Source organism: Triticum aestivum, chromosome 3A (assembly GCF_018294505.1).
Source record: "Triticum aestivum cultivar Chinese Spring chromosome 3A, IWGSC CS RefSeq v2.1, whole genome shotgun sequence".
Classification (NCBI taxonomy): Eukaryota; Viridiplantae; Streptophyta; class Magnoliopsida; order Poales; family Poaceae; genus Triticum; species Triticum aestivum.
The window spans coordinates 118227928-118249165 of record NC_057800.1 but is presented as its reverse complement, the minus strand read 5'-3'; the positions used below and the strand labels follow the sequence as shown (position 1 = coordinate 118249165).

The window sequence follows — 21238 nt, the reverse complement described above, 5'->3', positions numbered from 1 at the left end:
ACTTATTTTGAAACGGAAGGAGTATATAATAGTTTTTTTTTTGCTGAGAAGACAATTTTGTTTCTGGTAGTGTCTGTCTTATGCTGTCAAGTGAGCGTTACCGGCTCATTTCACACTTTGTAGAACACATGCAAGTGGAAAGAAGACACCAGTGTGGGCAAATCCAAGGAAAATTAAACACTTATTATTCGGTTAATATTCCAAAACTATTATACAACTATCAAATAATCAAGTCCAATAAATAATATACTTCCATCTTCATTTTTTAGATTAGAAATCCTAATACTCATGTTTCATATAACCAAATTCCATCCAAACATATTGCAACCAATTCCAGCAACAATGCGCGGTGAATTATCTAATATTTATTGAGTATGAGTTACATGCAAAGTGCATCTTAAGGGGAGTCTTTTCCCGTGCATGTGCATGGTAGCATGATGAATTGACATAGTTGCATGTTGAGAAAAATAGAATTAGGGTGATCAACTATTTAGAGATATATGGCTAGCAAATCGCAGGTTGACTTTGGACTCGGCGGCGTGACTCTCAACTCCTCCAGTGTGGCCCCTGCGCAGCGACCGGGGGGAACCCTAGCGCCGCCGTGTCCTCGTCCCTCCCCCGACCTCTCCTCCTCGCCGCCGCCGGGAAAAGCTCGGTCGACGTCGGCGGCGGCGGGATCTCTTCTCCCATGACACGCTGGATCTGGCGTGGGCGGATCGCGACGGTTGTTGGCGGCGCGCTGGAGGCGGGGTGCGCAGGCGCGGGCTTGGGGGCAACGACAGGGCTCACGCTCGCGGTTTCCCCTGGTGCGCGTGGGAGTCCGCTTGGGGCGCGCCAGCCCTCGGCAAGCGGTGGCAGGCGCTGGGCTCTCGGCGGCGCTCCGGCATGTGCAGGCGGCGGTGGTCCCTGTGCGCGGTCATCGGCTCCTTCTCTGACCCAGACGGCGCGGGGGATGGCGGCGGCCCGGCGTGGCCGGCGATCTAGATGCGGTGGTGCCGGTGGCTCGCTGATCTGTCGGTGCTCCAGGGTTCTTCCTGGTGGTGCTGGTGGTGACAGCAGTCCGTGCACGAGAGTTGGATCCCTTCGAATAGATCTGGGTGAAAACTTGCCTTCGACGTCTGCTAAGGCCGGCTGTGGCGGCGCTATCTGCGTCGTTCCCTTCTTGAAGGCATCACCATGGAGAAGTTCAAGGCCACTCTCTGCTACCTCCGGGGGAAACCCTAGATCGGATGATCGGATGATGGCGGCGCTCTGGTGTCGTTCCTCCTTTGGGGGCGTCATTCTTTGGAGGTACACACGTGATCGAGGGACCAGAGGACGGATTCTTTGGTGGAGCGGTGATTCATCCTACACACTGATGGCGACGGATCTTGACGGCGTGGCGCAGTGCAGATTCGGAGTTCGCTGTGGGAGGATGGACTCGCGCAGGAGGACGACGATGTCGGGCGTCGTGATGGCGTCGATGGCAGAGAGACCTGGCACGGTACATGCAACAGTACAACTCTGAAGATGGATTAGTAGCAGGTGGCTGCGGCAGCCTCATACCCGGCAGGCGTCCTGGTTGAGGAGTGCGCCGGACTGGTAGATGCCCCATACCAGGCAGGCTTCCTGATTGGGACCTCAGGTCTTAAATGTTTAGGTTTGGCTGCCATGTCTGTTTGGTATTAGGCCCAGACTATCTGCGCCCCTTCATCAATTGGATAGGTGTAGCAACAGGTGTTGCTTAGACAGTGGCTTTAGTCTTGCTGTTGTTTGGTTTTATAAGGTCTTGTGAGAATAATTAATAAAGTGGATGTATGCATCGCCAAGATGCAGAGGCCGGGGGTCATCCTCTTTTTCTAAAAAACTATTTAGATATATAGAATGTGTTCGTCGATGCAATAATTGTAATACATGCATGTGTGACCACTAAATCATTAAAAAAATACATACATTGGTTTGTTTTTCGTCTCTTAATCCTTGCATTTAGCGATTTATTGCACCTCAACCTAAGTACAAGTGATGGAAGACAATAAAAATGGGGCATAAAAACGGAAAGACAGAAAAATGTGTTAGGCCATTTAAATCAAAAGAAAAGCAATGCCTTTGGATTGTTTAACCCACTGTTAACCTTGGCCCTACTGGAAAGCGTACGTATTTATTAGCAGCAGGGTTAGCTGGATAATTTTAGGGTACTTTCAATGCGGACCCTCAAAATACACGCTAATATTCAGACCAAAGTGTACGGACGCTGTAAAACCATTCAACACGGTGCCACATTGGTCCGCAGATACATCCCTGTGTTCGTATTTCCACAAACCGGATGCAAACCAGATGGAGCTTTATGAGAGTTTGGACGTCCGCCATGTATGCGTTTGACCCCATATCCGTTGCGCGTCCAAACCAAAACTCTCTCCACACGAAACAGTTGTCATGCATTCATGCCAGTCAGGCCGCTCTAGAGTGGCCGTGACTCGATGGCATTGATGCCGGTTAGAGTGGCGCGACCGGACGAATAGGATGTCGTCGTTTCAATGCCGACGCGGCGACGGAGAAGCCTACTCCATACGGTGAGCCACATTGAAGCTGGCTTTCCGTCTGTTCGGCTGGTTGCGGCTATTTAAGCTCGACTTGGCGTCGTCCATGCCATATCTTCTATCCTCTCCTCTTTGCTCACCACTATAGTTTCCTCCTCTCTTCTCCGCGACGATGTTGAAGTCCTGGTTCTCCGTGCCGGCAGATGGCTCCGAATGTCCTTCTGGATCCGGATCATGGCGCCGTAGTCGCTCTTCGGGGCCATCATCCTCCACCCAGCTCTTCTAGGGAGGATGAGATCATCCTCTCCTCGAGTGATGAGGAGGAGCAAGAGCCTGATGAGTGATATTTTTGCACTCATTTCACCATTATTTAAACTTGATAGTTCCGGAGGTTTCGAGAGATCACTTCGATATTGCTACTAATGACTAATGAATGAAAATTGTGAAATACATTTATTAAATGTGTTTCCATGGGAAATGGACCAAAAGAAGGAAGAGACCCATCATATATATGGAAATACCAATTGTGGGAACAAAGCCAAGTCAACTGGGGGTGCAGAAGAGGCAACAAAGCGATCGACGATGTTTGGCATGACTGCGGTGCAAACTCCTTTTTACCGGAGGCGGGATGTACCGGAGCTGCATCTGCCGTTGGCGTTGTTTGCGATTCGTGCTGCTCGATGACCCACATGTTTGTATATCAGTGTATTCCATCTTCTGGGCCGTTGTATTCACCATTACGTCAAATCAATGGCAGATCGATGGGACACATGTTAGGTGAGGGAGAGAGTCTATCCTGACGTTGCATGTGGTGCCGTGGTACAAATCCTTTCCTTTTATTTTCTCTTTAGGATTTTCAATCATTTCTATCTTTTAAACCATACTGTTATTTTTGAAATATTTTATATATTTGAATCCCTGAAGCCAAGAGCTTTAGTATAAGACCAAATTTGGATGCATTTCAAACATGTTTTAATTTCAACATTTCAAATGACTGAAATTAGGTTTCTGAAACAAGCGAAATATGTTTTTTGGAGTAATTGAAATTAGTTTTTTTCATTGAGTGAAATCAATTTTGAAATATGTTTTCTCAACTGAGTGAAGTATGTTTTCTCAACCGTGTGAAATTATTTTCTTTAGATGAGTGAAATTTGTTTTCCATACACATGACACATATTTCGGCGTGAAATATGTTAAATATAGTGAAATGTGATTTCTAAAATGAGTGAAATCTAACTTTTGTAAACGGGTGTAATGTGTTTTCTGAATCTAGTGAAATGTGAAACCTACTGAAATTTTGCCGTTTATATATTTGAATTCCTAGCGACAAGACCTTTTGAACAACACCAATCTTCAATGCATTTAAACTAGTTTCAGTTTTGCCGTTTCAATCAAATTTATGTTGAGTGAACTATGATAAAAATCTGTGTTGTGAAATTAGTGAAATTATTTTTGAACTGAGTGAAATATAGTTTTGAAGCGAGTGAAATTATTTTACAAATGATAGTTCTTTTGAAACAAGTGAAATAACCTTTCTAAAATAAGTGAAATTCATTTTTTGAAGTGAGTGAAATCTTTTTTTTCATACACATGACAGATGTTCCGGTGTGAAATACGTGGAAGTTTTTATTTCAAAGTTTGAAACTAGTTATTTGATACAAGTGAAATATGTGTTTTAAAATGAACAAACTCACTTTTCCAAAATAAGCTTTTTTACTGAGTGAAATATGTATTTTCAAATGACTGAAACTTGTTTTCTTAATTGTGTGAAATTATTTTCTCTAAAATGAGTGAAAACGGTTATTTGAAATATGTGAGATTGTTATTTTTCAAATATACGAATCATGTGTTTTTGAAATACGTGAACTTAGCGAAATATGTGTTCTGAAATAAGTGAAATCGGTTTATTTGTAATAAGTGCAAGTGTTTTCTCAAAGGAGTGAAATGTGCCTTTTCAAATTAGTGAAATACTTTTTTTGAAGAAGTGAAATACTTTTTTCTGAATTAAGTGAAACAGGTTTTTTGAATTGAGTGAAAGCAATTTTATGAAACAAGTGAAATTATTGTTTGAATGAGTGAAATGGTTTCTTGAAATGAGTGAAATATAATTTTCGAAACGAGCAAAATCTGTATTATGAAGCGAGTGAATTCGTTTTTGCAATTGAGTGAAATTGGTTTCTTTAAATAACTAGAATGAGCTATTTAAAACGAGTGAAATCAAATGGGTGAAGTTAGTTTGTAAGTTCCATATTCCAGTTTGTGAAATGTGCCTTTTCAAAATAGGGAAATACTTATTTTGAATTGAGTGAAATTATATTCTTTCGAACTGAGTGAAACAGCAAAATTATAACTAGTTCAAATGTATCCTTGATTGATCTTGTTCTGAAGATCTTCTCGCTACCAATTATAATATATTAAAAAAATTAAAAACAGGGTTATGGTTCAAAACATATTTATCATCCAAAGTTTTAGTATGAAAGTAAATAGAAGTCTTCCGCATGAAGAGAGAGAGAATACTTTAGAATAGATGTACTCTCCACACACTGCCTACCATGCAAAAAGCTGCACACATGGGTCTATGTCAGTACTTGTCAGTTGTATTCAGCGAGTATAAGAGTTTGCATGTTTATACTGTGTCAGATGGCATCAATCTTGACGACATGCGTGGATGGTGGATTAAGCACCAGTACATCCCAACTCCGGTAAAAAAAACTTTTTCGATGACTGCGGCTGCTCATGCCAGCCACCAGGAACGCCATGACTTCCATGTGAACACACTTTATAAAGGGTGGCATGCCTAATTCATGAAGGAGGAACCACTAGAGCATGAAGCTATACCCTGAGAAGGCATTGACAAACCCTAGCTGCTGCCATTTCGCATCTCATCTCCATGCCACCATCACCATCACCATCGTAGCTATTCTCCCCCAACTTAGCCATACTTGAAATGGTTGCATCAGAATCAGCAAACATTGTAAGACTATTTATCAATCAATCATCCATCTTTATGTCATCTACAATATTTTCTCCTAGTGATCCGATCGCGATGTGAGAGTAGTTTCGTAAGACAATGGGTTGAGGCATGACCTTGCAACCATATGTATTTGTGCACACGATTGTTTGGATGACTTTGCTAAATTGATGTTGTTTGCATGTTTGATTCCTAATGGAGTTGTCTTTCGTCTTTTTCTTGTTCTAAGGCCCCGTGGGTACCAAGGATCCCAGAGATTGATCGCGAGGATGCATGGAACGCTATTCTGAAAACTAGTAACAAAAATGATTAGTACGGTAGCGGAAAGCAATCTTTGGGGATATATGATGTGTAGTTATAAAATGCCCAATGTTTTTGTCTGGAGAAGTACTTAACAACCGGAAACCCTATGCAATGGTAAGGGCCAGTGGTTGGACAACTAACTCTTGATGCAGGTCATGAACCAGTCTTGAAGTACTTTGAACATATCCACCACTTCATCGCGTTGTGAGTACAACGTAATAGGTGTCTATCATAACTATGTTGTAAATCAAGACGAGGTCCCACACACAAGTATAAGGTTGTAAGTATAAGTCCTCCGATCCATGCATATTTTCGTGTCATAGTTTACATAGAAAAGGTTATCTAAAAGGTCTGGGATGCTAGAAACTTGTGCAAGAAAAACAAGTTGCTTGAATCTTTGTCATAGAGCACCACCGGTAAGGGAAAGGGCAAGGCTCCTAGGTCAGGATCGGCGTTGGCTGATGCAGCCCTTTGCATGGCGCAGGAGGAAGCCGAGCGGCTCCTCCGCGATCGCCAATCGGCGGTCGGGCAAGGCTACCACACCCTTCTATCACTTGAAGGACCACTCCATGATGGCACATACGGCGACTGAGGTGTCGCCGGCCAGCCCAGCAAGGCATACGAGGTCATTGTCCGCTACAAATTAATTTAGTTCTTTAAGATTTAGTTGGATGAACGAAATATCGTCTGGTTTATGTAAATTATATCAAATTTTTGTCTGTTTGTGTGAATTTATGTCGTGTTTGTATGAACGCGTTCGTGTGGTTTAAATTATGTTTGTATTGTGGTTGGAGGCTTGGGACAAGCATTGGATGGCTGTCCACATGGGTGTCCACGGACGTGTCCATGAACAAATATTATGTCTTTTTTGGGACCGCGTTGGAGGTGCCCTTAGAACACCTACAGCCGGGCTCCCCAAACTTATTGGTCGGACGGCCAGTCAATGCACACCACGAAACCGTGACCACGCCGGTGTCCCAAAACCAATTGCAGACATCCAGACTAATCGGCACCTCTTAAATCCTGCCCAAATCTAGGTTGGGTATGGGGAGGCCCATACATGCTCTGCTGCTTCTGCCACGTCGGACCAGCTCACTCAGACCACACAAATATCCCCACTCCGAATGAACCCTAGACCATAGTCAAAGCACAGTCCACTCCACTCTCTGTCTCCTCCTCTCCACGTCGTCTCCTCTTCCGATTCATGTTGAGCTCCGGCACCACAACGTATGGCTGCGGATCCAGTGGCGATGACCCCGCCCACTGGAAGTCGCTCCTGCGCGAGGTGGATTCAGACAACAAGGAGGAGCTCGTTGTCCGCATTGCGTTGCGCCGGTCACGGCTGAACATGGGCCTAAGTGGAATCTTTGGCTTGACGTCGTCCCATGTAGCCCGACGATGAAGTGCTGACAACTACGCCGTCCCGTCGCATCCACGCAACTCCGGGCGCTCCTTGCCCCTCCCTCTCCGCCATCCCTCTCCAACCCTCCTCTACGTGATCCTGCTTGCATCCCCGGCCACCGCTTGGTCCTCGTGCCCACTTTGGCGGCGCCGCGGATGCGGACGACCAAATCTGAGACGCGCGCGGCCCGCTGCCTAGAGGGAAAGGGTGGCGGTGCCAGAAGCGATGTGCTCCTGCTAGTCTCGCGTGAAGGCGCCAATAGATCTGGATGACCAACTCATTGCACAGGTCCTCCACCGGCCGCTCACCACGACGGAGACCGACGCATGGCGTCTCCACTGCAAGAATGCCATGGTGCACCGGCTCACCATCGAGCAGTTGGAGCGCAAGACTGTGGCGGATGAGACGACTAAAGCCAAGGCCGCTTGGCTGGCGAAGGAGCAACAATGTCTGGTCCATCCGCTGACCGGCATCATCTCCTCCTCCGATGACTCCGTCGGCACCGCCCTCCGCCGCCAATGCCTACACGGATGGGTACAGTCGCACCGGGACCGCAAGAGGAAAGGGCTAGCGAGGAAATGGTGATTTCCGATGCCATGTCATCTCCGTTTTAGTTTAAATCTATGTTCGTTTAGCTATGATGAATTGCATCTTTTGGTTCGATGAACTGTGATGCTATGTCTCTATGCATTGTGAATGTAGGCCTCTTTTGTTGATATGTTTCGTGTGATGAGATCAACGTAGTTTTGTTCACATCGCATGGATAGCATGAATTTGAGAGGTCGAATTTAAGGAATACAGTTGTGAGTGTGAGTATTTGAGGGGTTACCATCCTTTTCCCCGGACTTATAGGGGCTGAATTAGCTACTCCCTCGTTTCTAAATATAAGTCTTTTTAGATATTTCTATACAAACTACATGCATATCTAGACATATTTTAAAGCATGGATTTACTCATTTTATTCGGTGTGTAGTGCCTTGTTGTAATCTACTCCCTCTGTTCCTAAATATTTGTCTTTTTGGAGATTTAAAATGGACTATCACATACGGATGTGTATATATATATATACATATTTAAATTCATTCATTTTGCTTCGTATGTAATCATTTGTTAAAATCTCTAAAAAAATAAATATTTAAGAACCGAAGGAGTAAGAAAGCTGTAGATGCTCTCAGCTGAGCCGGACCTGCATTCCGCAACGGGTGCTGTCGGCGCGGTGTTCGGCACTACTACCCTTTGCGCAACAGTGCCGGACTGCCAGTGCCATGAGCCAGGTTTCAGCCTAACCCGTTGGCCCCACCATCTACACCGTACGTATGCATATTATTCCTAGTTTTAGTTTCCAGGTTTCAGCCTAACCCGTTGGCCCCACCATCTACACCGTACGTATGCATATTATTCCTAGTTTTAGTTTCGCCACGTACTATGTACTACTACTCGTTTCCTTTCCTTCCTCAGAGCATGGTGTATCTTGTAGAGATTCTTTTCCGATTCAGAATGATTGCGTAAATAACTGCGTGCCCCCCCCCCCCCCCCCCCCCAAAAAAAAAGATTGCTTGGTTTCTCCATGAACAGTGCATTTCGCTTTTACAGGAATGTGTTAGACAAGCAATCATATAGATGTGGTAAATATATTGTTGCGGGATCAGTTGCAATATATTTCAATGAGATTTAATTATGTGGAATATAAAATTTTAGATTAATATCAAGTGAAACAAAATTAAAAATACATTTGACTTATTATATTTGATTATGTTTAGCTGTCAAGTATTTCTTGAATATAAGTAGAATAATTAAATAGTTTCGCAAAAAAAGTAGAATAATTGAATAAAAAATATTTTTCATGCATAGTTGCATGTTGAGGCGGGTCTTATCTCATCTATAATTATATGATAAATGTGGCATGCTTGGATGTTGATATAAATAAGTTAGTTTGGGATCACTCGTAGTAATTCTTTCTAGTAGCTAATTAGTACTCCGATATACTATTTCTATATGCATGCGTAGTGTGAACGCTATTTTTAGCCCATTCCATAACCAATAGAAATATTAGTGTTACTAAATAATTATTTCAGTTTTTTTGAATTTTGGTCAAATCTGGTCAAACATTGGTCAAATCTGGTCAAACATTGGTCAAACTATGGTTAAACTGTGGTCAAACTATGGTCAAACTACTTATTCAAGAAATATTAGTGTTACTAAATAATTATTGTTTTTTAGAACAATAGTTTCAAACTCAAACGGTGAAATGTGTGACTTCATGCTCAAGCTAAATTCCTGAGGGTTAATAGGATTGACATCTTACTATTGTCAGGAAAACAACAAGTGCAGACTTGGAAACGAGGGAGAATAGAACCCGGAAGTTAAGCGTGCTCAGGCTGGAGTAGTGAGAGGATGGGTGACCATCCGGGAAGTTAGATGATTTGGAATGATGATGGGTGATTAGAGATTAGAGGTTAAATTGAGCAGTGATGAGGGGTGATTAGAGATTAGAGGTTAAAATATTTCAGAAATTTAAAAATAAAAAAAATTCAAAAAAATTCAAAAAAATCATAAAATTTCCTTTAGTACCGGTTGGTGTTACCAAGCGGGACTAAAGGTGGACCTCCAGGCAGCGGCCACGTGGAGGGCCTTTAGTCCCGGTTGGTATAAGAACCAGGACTAAAGGGGGAGGCTTTAGTAACGACCCTTTAGTTCCGATTCCAAAACTAGGACTAAAGGCCCTTATGAACCGGGACTAAAGGCCCTGTATCATTTGTGAATTGGGTCTATGCTGCTCATTTTTTAATGTATTAAATTTCTCATAATTTGGGCTAATGTGATCATCAATCATTTCATGCATAAAGTAGCAAGCACTTGACTGATCAAATTTGCTCCAGATGAAATGCATGGTCAATCGGGCATCAAATTAATAAACTTCAAGGTGTACAAATACAAAAGGAGATGTTAGTTGGGAGCGAACACATAGGAGTAGTGAACCAGTATGTGGTTGGATGGTTAGGAGGATAATGGTATCCCCAGCCTAAGACTAGTCACAATGGGGAGTAACTTAGACTAGTAACATCACATTTTACTAGGCTATGTTACTACCTCCACAATGGGTAGTAACATATGTGTGTTGTCATGTTATGGTTCATTTATTAGCCTATAGACTCATATTATCTTGGTATGTGTGATGTTACAGTAACTAGCTAAGTTACCATCATCACCTCTCTCATCATTAAATATGTGCCTCATAAGCAAAATTATCTTGAAAAGTGTGATGTTGCAAGTGATGTTACTCCCACTGTGGCCAGCCTAACAGGGTTCAAGTCCTAAACTTGATATTGGTGCCCGTGTTTGTATTTATTTCAGACTTTTCGGTGATGTTCATTCAGTGGGAGGTGACATTTCCATCACACAGCCTATGATGACTTCGTCAATCTCAAGATGTTACGCCAGCTCAGTCTCTTGGAGGTACTTATAGGGATACGATATGTGTGCGTTCATAGAGATGATTATATGCTCATGTATAGTGACTTCGGTTGTCTATGTTAAGAAAAAACACGCAGGCAGCACGTGACTTGAAGAAAACACACACCCTTTGCACGACACTCTAAAATAGTACACAAATTAAGTGAACGATGCAACGTGGCAAGCGACCTAAACGACCAAGTATCTGCAAGAAGCTTCTCGGATGCCATGAGGCTAGATTTTGTTCTCCTGGCAACTCACACGTTTGCCTTTTTCTTTGACTGATCGAATATACCCCCTCCCATCTAAAATAAGCGTCACAGTTTTACATTAAGATTCAAACCTCAATGCAAAACTTTGACTCTTATTTTGAATCAGAGGGAGTATTAGATACTAGTAGTACCATTTTTCTCTCTCTAAAAACGTGTCTTGTTAATCAATGAGATTGCATTTCATATAATATAAATTTTGCTAAATTTAGTGAATTTAAATTAATTAGTTTCATCTTTATCATCATCATCAAAGGAATGCATGTCTAGACGGACACGCATGCACATATATAACTTAACAAAGAGTACACACCGATACGGATTTTCCCGATCGAGCGTGGCTGCAAAAAATTACAGGTCTGTCGTTTTTCCTATAATTGATACGAATAATGTACTGCCAAATAATTATTTTAAACTATACATGATGATACTAAGTTTAAGTCAGCTGTACAAGTATTTGAGAAAATCAGATGATTTAATTTTCTTTTGGGCCACAAAATTACTGCATTTTGTCTCTCGAAAATGTTTATTTAATTAATTAGTGGGATTGCACATTCATAAATTAAAATGCACATGTGCTATATTTAGCTGAATTTATTGTTGCGTGCTCAAGCATTTTCCCCTCCATATAACTTAACATATTATGTATTATGGATTGTAGAAATATTCCACAATGTTGCAATGGTAGGTAGTATTACAACAGAAAGCGTGCTCCCAGGATCTAATAAAAAAAAGGTAATTTCATGTTAACCCTATATCACATTTGGCACCTATTGGGGAGAGAAATTTAAGACTGTAAAATTTCTCAGCCCACTCACGATTTGGGCATTTTTGGCTGTCGGATGTCGTACTTTGGATATTCTTGGCCATCCGCTCAACTACTGGTCGCGCACTGGGCCACTTGTCCTAAAAGGGCTGCTATTCTGGAGCAAAAATCAAAGCATGTGGTTAATTGGGCCATGTACTATACACAGACAATTTTCTCAACCTCGCTCGGCCGCCACCCTCTCGTTTTGTAACCCATTCTCACCCACTCACACAGCCTCATCCCCTCCCCGAGATCTCCCGTCCAAGCGGCCTGGGCGAAATAGCCGCCCGTTAGCGCCGCCGCTGAAGGAACCTCAAGCAGCGACACCCTTCCCCTTCTCTCGCTCGATCCGCGCATAGGTAGGCGATGGATCGGTCCTCTCTTCCTCCATCACTCCCTTTCTCCTTCACCTCCATGCTGCTACCTCTCCATGTCACCTTCCCGTCCTGCCGCTCTATGCCGATCGATGGTGAGAGGCAGATGAGAGGATGACAACCCGAGAATGGGAAGGTGAGTCGAGGTTGAATAGGGTTGGATGCCATGAAGTGCCTTCCCTTATCTTGCTCCTCTCTTTTGAATGACTTCCCCAGCCTGGCACATGCACTCTATTGGTGGAACCAACAGGGACCTCCCATTGGCCTTCTATAGGTTCGAACTTTGTTTGTATCTGTAATCGTATGTTAACATGTTGCATTGCAATTTTTTTGATAATTTGCTCACTAACATCAACTATATATAATATAGTTTTTATCAGGTGATAGATATTCTTAATTGTTTTTATGGATTAGATGAACATGTCACCAACATTGGTTAATTGGCAGGTAAAATAAGAATATTATGTGGTAAAACTGACATGCTAACGATGTTTCAGATCTTGTATTCTGCCACCATCATCTACTTTGGGTTGTGATCTCGCTTTCAAATTCTAATTTACCTCCTATATTTTAATTATTGAGGTGTTCTAATTATTGTGAACATTATAAATTATCGTTTAGTTATTGCTAACATTTTTGTTTCTATCTATGTATAAGACTGAATTGTAAAAATAAATAATGCATTATGCCTTATTCATTTGTATTCTACAATTGTTCATTATTTTAGACTTGCTCATAGTACGTCCACTTGAGATTCTTCTGAGTGCCTTATATGAGTACTTTATTAAATTTGCTATTGTTAATACAACCAAAATGAAGGTGTAACCTGTATAGTTGTTCTGCTTAGGAAGCCCTCACTTGGTTAAAGATGATGCCATTTGTGTGTATTTGTGTTCTAATTTTTCGTTGTGATATTGTGGGTGCATGATGCTAGTATACCGAGACTCTTATTTGGATTTCAATACAACAAGATATCCTATGCAAGGTTTCATGTTCCTATTGTAGTTTAATCTTTTGCTACTTGGAGGAGAGTAGAGGGAAGGCATCCCATTTCATGATTCAGAGGACTCGTGTTATGTCTTTTATTGTCTTGCAACTTCTTCATGTTTACATGTCACTAATTAGAAGCAAAGATGCCTAGAGGCACCTGACTTATTCTATAGTTATGCTCAATCAATGGAGTTGGCTAGGATGCTCTAAAGCTCTGCTTTCGAGGTACACCCTTATAACTTTATGGATTCCAAGGAATTTCAGAGTGATATTACTCAACAAGAATTCTTATATAACTCGTCATTTTAATTCTTAAAAAGTTGAATTTTGCGCAAGACCAGTGAGCTCTAGTCAATTTGAGGAGACTGGTGAGCTAGAGGACTATCAACTCAATGTGTATATGTATTACTTTACACTGAAAAATGACCAGAACTATCAATTACGAAAAAGAGGTTCAATCTAATAGCTCAGGTAAATCCTTGGATTTAGGTTGCCCATGACATGGTGTAGCTTTGGTGGGGAAACTGCTACTTTGACAAAAAAAAGGATGCCATAATATCAGTGTATTGTTAGCCAGAAAATCAATCTCAAGCTTATAATTTCTAGAAATTTACGGATTTAATTTGTGTAGATCTTGGTAGATTCAAAACTTATGGAAGACACTAATGATATGCCTGGTCATTGAGGAGTTCAACTTCGCTATGAATGAGGACAAAGAGCTAGGTGATGATACCCATTGATGTTGAATGCTTCAGGTAAATGTATTATTACCATAGTTTTAAATAGCCGGCTATAGCCCCGCTATAGCTGTTTGAGGGTGTTGCCGCTAAATGATTTCATGTATAATTTGCCGCTATAGCCCAGCTATAGCTGTTTTTAAGGGTCGCCGCTAAATGCCATAGCCCGCTATTTAAAACATTGATTATTACCCTGCATTTTCGCATGGTCATGTGGGTTTGAAGATGGACCTTATTTGACTATAAAGTTGTGCACACTTCACTTTTAACATATATGACCATGCAGATAACTTATATGTTATTGGGTTGCAAACATCCTCCTTCTGTCGCGGTGATGCATAGTGCATTATTATTTTATAGTATTCCTTTACACTGATCTTCTAATGATAAACATTTAAATGCAGACATGAAGTATTTTTATGCGAGCAATACAACAACAAGCATTTTTAGGTGGTTTAGAAACTTCTGTCAGTTGTTTCCCTTTATGGTGTTCAGGTTATAAAGTAAAATCAATATCTTTTGCTCGCTCACCATTTTTATTTGTCAATTTTCATATTATAAACCTAAGTATGTCTCTTATTTTTTTCGAAATAACATTATCAAAAACTACCCTGCTACTCTTTCGAGGTCACATAAATACATCATTTAGTTGGACAGATTATGCAAAGTACATGATAATAAACAAGATCCATACTGATTGATTATGCAGTGAAGGTTTTCTCCTAAAATAGTGAAGGTTAATCTAACATTTCTGAAGACGGGTAAGAATGATCTTCCCAGATAGAGTGGGGTCATGCGATGATCCATTTTCTTACATATACTTTTGTTCTCTCCTGTGAACTTACAAGAACTAGAAAACCAACCTATTTTTGTCAAATTTCAAAAGCATGGACCTATTTTTTCTTTCTTTGTGTACACTTCTCACGTTGTTCCTATGATAAGCACTTTTTGCTAATATGCATCTCATGATTAGATGTTTCTTGGCTGATAGTATTCTTAATAAACCTTTAAAACAAGGGGTTTTAGATACTCAATATAATGGTTAGCAATAATGGTCTGGCGCTCAACATAATTGTCTTGTATTAAATAAATAAAATTACTTTACTTTCACCAATCACCCCTTTTAAAATATGTATTGTCAATTATGAAATAGGTCAAATCAAATCATGAGAAAGGACCAAGGTTTACAAAACGATCAATTTATAAATTCAAATGAGATGTCAATATAGGAAAATCAACAACAAGTGTGTCTTATGATGGGAAAGAACAATGAGCAACCATTAGACTAAATAAGAAAAACCAAGATCAAACAAGTTGATGTGTGTGTTTTCGATTTCAGTGACAAGGGAGATTGTCTAAGGCTGATTGTACAACGTGTGTAGAGTTGTGTTTTTACATTACAATATGATGTTGTAGCTAAAACTCTTAGCAGGTTAGAATCACATTTTAGTAACTGATCTTATAACTACAGTACACACATTACACTGCGGTGCTTTGCAGGGGCGGAGCCAGGATTTAGACATGGGGGGGCGAGACGACGGTAAAGCTAATTTTTTTTATGTCTCACGAACTATCGAAGAGTTCTTTATCCACATACTCACTCACATTTAACTTTGCGTGGGCGGGCACGCATAAAGCATGTCTAGCTATAGCTAATAGTATTGGATAAGTCCACATACGCAGCACGTAGATGATGTTCTCCAAAATATGGCATAAAGTATCTTGTTACAAAACATTATCATATTTATTTTTAAGATATATGAACATGCATGACCAATCGTTGTATGTATAACTGAATGGCTTGATTTCGCTTGCACTCGTACAGTTTTGAAAGGAAAACCATCAATGCCTGGGACAACACTCAAATTTACTTGATAGTTACTAACGTGTAGACATAGTTAAACATAAAAAAAATCAAATTGCGTGTGATCAAGGTCGCCAAAATACATACCTTATATAGAGAATCAAATCCATCCCCTCCCCGTCCCATGCATGTGCTCGTCATAACAGCTGGTCAGTGTGTAGGCAGGCATGCGACCAAATCGCTGGTTAACTTTGCTCAACGAAGCATCGAGGGATCCGTGCTTCCTAAAGATTGCTTGTGCCTGTGCCCTAGCGTGGAGATGACGGCTAATAGCAACGCTTGATTAAGCCCTGGGTGTGGGCGGCGGCGGCAGCAACAGACCCTTGAACAGCACGGGAGAGAAACTGAACGGATGTACGTGTAGATGCGACTATTACGCATGGTCATCGATCGATCAATCGCTGATTGGATTGATGCGTCCATCACGGGAAACCAATGCCATTCTGGGTTATTTGCCATGGGCTTGGGCCAGCAACATTGTTGGATATACCTAGAATAAAGAAGGCCCGTGCCTTTTGCTACCTACTAATGGCCGGAACTAATCAAAGAATACACTGCTATTTAGTATCCGCGCCACTACTAACAAAATAGTAGCAGCGTGTCCATACTACCAACGCTACTAGTATCCTAAATACTAGTAGCGCACAGTCTTTTCCCACACCACTACTAACTAATTTATAATTAAAAAACATAAAATCCACCAATTCCATTTTAGGCATACAGTTCCCAGTAAACACAACAATAGTGAGCACTCCTGGGCTCCTATTTCATGGTTAACCAGAAACCGAAGGAAATAAATCAACCAAAAAACCTCATTATGCATTGCAACTCACAAATGACCACTTCAAAGAACATGCAAGTATCTATGTCATTAACAATTGCAAACATAAGTTTCTTTTTACTACAGTTGTTGTATGTACTATCACACAGTTCCTCATTCTGTTCTCACTCAATAATAAGAAAAATGAAAAGAAAAGATAGAGATAATCTGCCGCAATTGCACTTCGGTGTCATGGATTCAGTCTGCTGCTTCAACATCTCATTATCCGGCAGCACGCTGTCGCTATCTTCTACCTATGAATAAAAACAGACCTTGTCAGAGAAGCAAATGTGAAACCTTATTACAACATGTATTCTAAGTCGCTAACCCATAGAGACAGCTAGAACAAATGTGGAAACTTTCCATGTTGCCGAGTAAGTATATTAACTAGACAAAGTTAGATGACAGTGAAGCTTAAAGCTGCAGTAAGAAATATTAGATATACACATTTTGAAAATCAACCTCAGAAGTGGATACTCTAGTAGACCTGCAAGACCAGATATGGTAGTAACCAAAATCCTATAAAGATTCGAGGTTAAAGATTATAAATCCAATTTGTCATTAGCATAAAAATATTAGTTCCATGAAGAAGTTTGCCAAGAGATATTTTCTAGTGTTTCTAAGATAGTGACTGAAACATAATGAAAGAAAACACATTTCTGCATTTTAATTAGGGGGAGCTTTAGTTCTAAAATACTGGAACTGTGACTGAATGATCATATATACTATTAGAAAACAGACCAAAATCCCCGCAGAACAAAACAGACCAAAAAAATTAACTTCTTACTTACAGTGGCAAGAAAATCTTATATGAATGTGTTATAATAAATAATGCTAACCATGAAGTCTTCTTCCATATAACAAAGGAGTGACAAAACCAAAAAACCTGTAATTCAAGTACGACATGCAGTTAGTTAATTATTTGCATGTCAACAGTTCTAACGTCTAGCTACAGATCTTCAAAGTAAAGATTGTGAACTCTATTAGACATGATTATATCAATTAGACCAAATAGAAAATAATTCAATATGTTGTATATCCATTAAACGAAGTTCAATCTATCTTCTGATTATTAGTGTTTCAGTTAGGTGATTAGTCCTTCTACGGCCGCTGGTTAATAGGTGAGCCATGACTTTTTACAGTAAAAAATGCAAAGGAAATAACAAGTTAGTATTTTTCCAAATCTAATTATACGGCCACGTTGATCATACCTTACTAATTCTGGCCGGACACTAGTAACACAAGAAAAACTTCCATGCTTTATCGGTGCACATTCACCATTTGATAGTGTGATCATTTGAGATCACTAAATCATCTTCTATACGAGGTAGGCCAGTAACATTTACATCAGCTTGCTCACTTGTAGCTGCTGGAGCAACCAAATCATCCTGAGCCAATACAGAGTTGCTGCTCAGGCCAAGAACAACAGCTGTAACAGATTGAGACGTTGACTGTCAGCATTGTGCGTGTTAATTCAAAATGATCCGGTCTCCGGATATCCATTCTGTCACTTTTCGAACACTTTGTGGTGTCAGGTTGGTTACATGCTGGAAGGAAGCATCGAACTTGTTGTTTATATATGCAAAAACGGGTAGCAATTAGCCTAATCAGTGTCTGTTGGGACGTCAATCCCTGCATAAAAGTGCAGTAGTTTTCTTCAGTGGAATCCTTGTGACATTCCAGTCTTGGTCTCCAATGTGACCATCCAACCAGAGATCTAAATAGTGCAGCATCTACGTACAGAACATGAATAAACTTGATCGATTGCCTTGGGCAAGATAGAGATCTGTGAAGAGGGAGGAAGGAGAGGAGAGGAGAGGAGGGCATACCTCGGCTAGGAGTTGCTGCTGTGGGAGGCGCGGGTGGAGCCGTCGTGTACCTCGCCGGCTCCAACATCCATGCGTGGCGTCGGCCCACAGCAGGGAGGCGTCGGCGGTCTCTTGTGACCTGCGTTGCGTGAGGAATCCGGCCAAATTGAATCAGAAAATGGCAATTCAAATTGAATCGAACAACATCCGGGATCTGGCCAAATCGTGTCCAACACACACACACACGCATGAAGGGAAGGTAGGGGGAGATACCTCCATGGCGTCGGTCGGAGCACCATCTCCATCTATCTCCCTCACGCGGGCATACTTAGGAAGACATACGATCGAGGGCGGAGAGACCTCCGGCGGTCGTATGACACGCTCAGGGCGGCGGGCGGGCACGTGCGCGGCGGAGGGGGGCGGGGGCGGGCAGCGGCGCGAGACAGGGAGCGGCGGGCGCGCGGCCGCCGGCATGGCGCACACGGCGGGGGGCATGGGGGCGGACGGACGGAGGAGAGGAGGTGGAAGGGAGGCCGGCGGCGAGTGGGTTCGAAGAGGAGAGGAGGTTGGGGATCTGGATCGGGCTTCATGGTTTGTTTTGAGACAGACGGGAGTGGGTGGACAGGGACGGTTGGTGGGGTGGGGGTGGGGATCTGGCCGGGGTGGACACGCTTAGTAATAGCGTGGGGTCTCACCTGCGCTACTACTACTTACTTAGTAGTAGCGCCGGTTTTATACCCCTCGCTACTACTATGGCCTATCCCGGGGGCATTGTTGGAGACCATTTAGTAGCAGCGCGAGTTTATACCCCTCGCTACTACTATCAAGGTTTTTATACCCCTCGCTACTACTATGGCCTATCCCGGGGGCATCGTTGGAGACCATTTAGTAGCAGCGCGAGTTTATACCCCTCGCTACTACTATCAAGGTTTTTATACCCCTCGCTACTACTAATTAGCAGTAGCGCTCATTTTTAAACCGCGCTGCTGATAAACTTCTGTGTATAATGTTTTCCCTAGTAGTGTAGGTGTGCAATACTTATGGCACGTCTAGATAGGCTTTAGCAAAACTGTTACTTATTTTGCTTCGTAGTCCCATACTGAAATCTCTACAAAGACTTATATTTAGAAACGTAGCAAGTAATATAGTAGTAACAACTTAGGGAGCTGCTGTCAGCACTACCATGCCACAACAGACTCACACTATCAATTAATTATCACTTACCTAACTCAAACAACTACGACAAGCTGCCAAATGACAGGTGCTAATTAAATTATGTTATTATGTTTGGGCGACTAGTGCTTTTCATGCAGAACACTTACTACTGCCTAACTAACTTGGTTACTTCCCAAGTTCAACGCAAACTCTACCTAATCAACAGACAGCACGTCCGTGCAATGCAAGATCTCATTATGCATGCCCCCCACCCAATCACATGCACGGGATGAGAATCTCCAGCCTATGCGCCCGAGAAAAGCAGAAAAGCACTCGATCGCAGTCACATGCATTGGGCGGGAAGGGCCAGGCCCAGGTCCGGCGGGTCGAGTAGAAAACAGACAACGGAAGTGAGGAAAAAGAGAGAGCGACTAGTATTACCTGCAAAAGCAAGAGAGAGAAACCACCGATCCGCCTTCAAGTCGGATCCATGTTGCCACCCGCTAGGCTAGCCGGCAGCAAGGTACTCTACTGGTGCCATCAGGGATGGCCCACTGTCCACTTGCGTGTCATCAACGCACTTGCAGGCAACTCCGATCCCCGAATAGTTATTTGCTACTGGTACAACCTTCTTTTGCTGCTGCTGAGTTTAAGCCATGGGTTTGCGACAAAACTATATTATACTCTACTCCCTCTGTTCCTAAATATAAGTTTTGTAAAGATTTCACTATGAACTACATACAGAGTAAAATGAGTGAATTTACACTCTAAAAAATGTCTATATCCATCTGTAGGTAGTTTTTAATGAAATCTCTAAAAAGACTTATATTTATGAACGGAAGAAGTATATGGAAGCCATTATATATCTATATCTATATCTATATCTATATCTATATCTACTAATAAAATAAGGTACATTTCTCCAATTTTTTCATCCGTTCACCTTTGAAAGTAGTTTATTTATCCGAGGTGGTACTAAACTTTTATACATCTATCCGCTAGAAAATAAAAAAGATTTATCCAGAATTCCGTCATTGGGCCGTGCGCGCTCCGGCCCAATGAAGCCGGCCCACTTATTATTGATCATGCAGTTGGGAAGCCATCATTATATATACCATCTAAAAACAATTTCCGGTCAAGAGTATAGTATTTTGGCTTTCAGCCTCCATGGAGGCTGAACTTTTAAAAATTCAAAATTTGAAAAATTCAGTTTCAAACAAATCTGAAAATATTTGTACAAGTAAAAAAAGAATGTGAGGTATATGTGTGTAAAATTTCAGGATTAAATACGTTGGAGTGCGACATGTACAAAAAAGATAAATTCATGGTCTGGGAGGATGAATAGTATTATGTGTTAAAAAGTCAGATTCTTTTTTTTTTGCACAACCCTCCTTTCAACGTATTTCATCCTGAAAATTTACACACTTGTACATTATGCCTTTCATCTATCTCTGTATGTTCTTTCAGAGTTTTTTGAAATGTAAAAATATGAATTTGCATGAATTTGAGCATTTGGAAGCCTCCATGAAGCTTAGCCTCCAAAAGCAATTTCCGGTTAAACAAAGACTAAAATAGACAACGGTTGGTTGCATATACAAGAGCATTAGGCCCTGTTTGTTTGGGTTTTTGCTTCTGCTTTTTGCAACTTTTTCACTTTGGCCAAAAAGCCATAAAAGCTTCTAAATAGGTGTTTTTTGAAGCTTTTATGGCTTTTGGAGCTCAAATAGATTATATTGATTCATCAAAAGCCAAAAAAAACTTCAAAGGC

At 41.6% G+C, this 21238-nt stretch overlaps 1 long non-coding RNA gene across 1 annotated transcript; it reads right to left on the bottom strand.

Moving 5' to 3' along the window:
• Positions 1-16530: 16530 nt before the first annotated feature.
• Positions 16531-18221, bottom strand: LOC123060598 (uncharacterized). Its single transcript, XR_006428040.1, has 3 exons — positions 17719-18221; positions 17347-17393; positions 16531-16761 (listed from the first exon to the last, which is right to left on the bottom strand). It is a non-coding gene; the product is annotated as an uncharacterized lncRNA (long non-coding RNA).
• Between the last annotated feature and the right edge of the window lie 3017 nt (positions 18222-21238).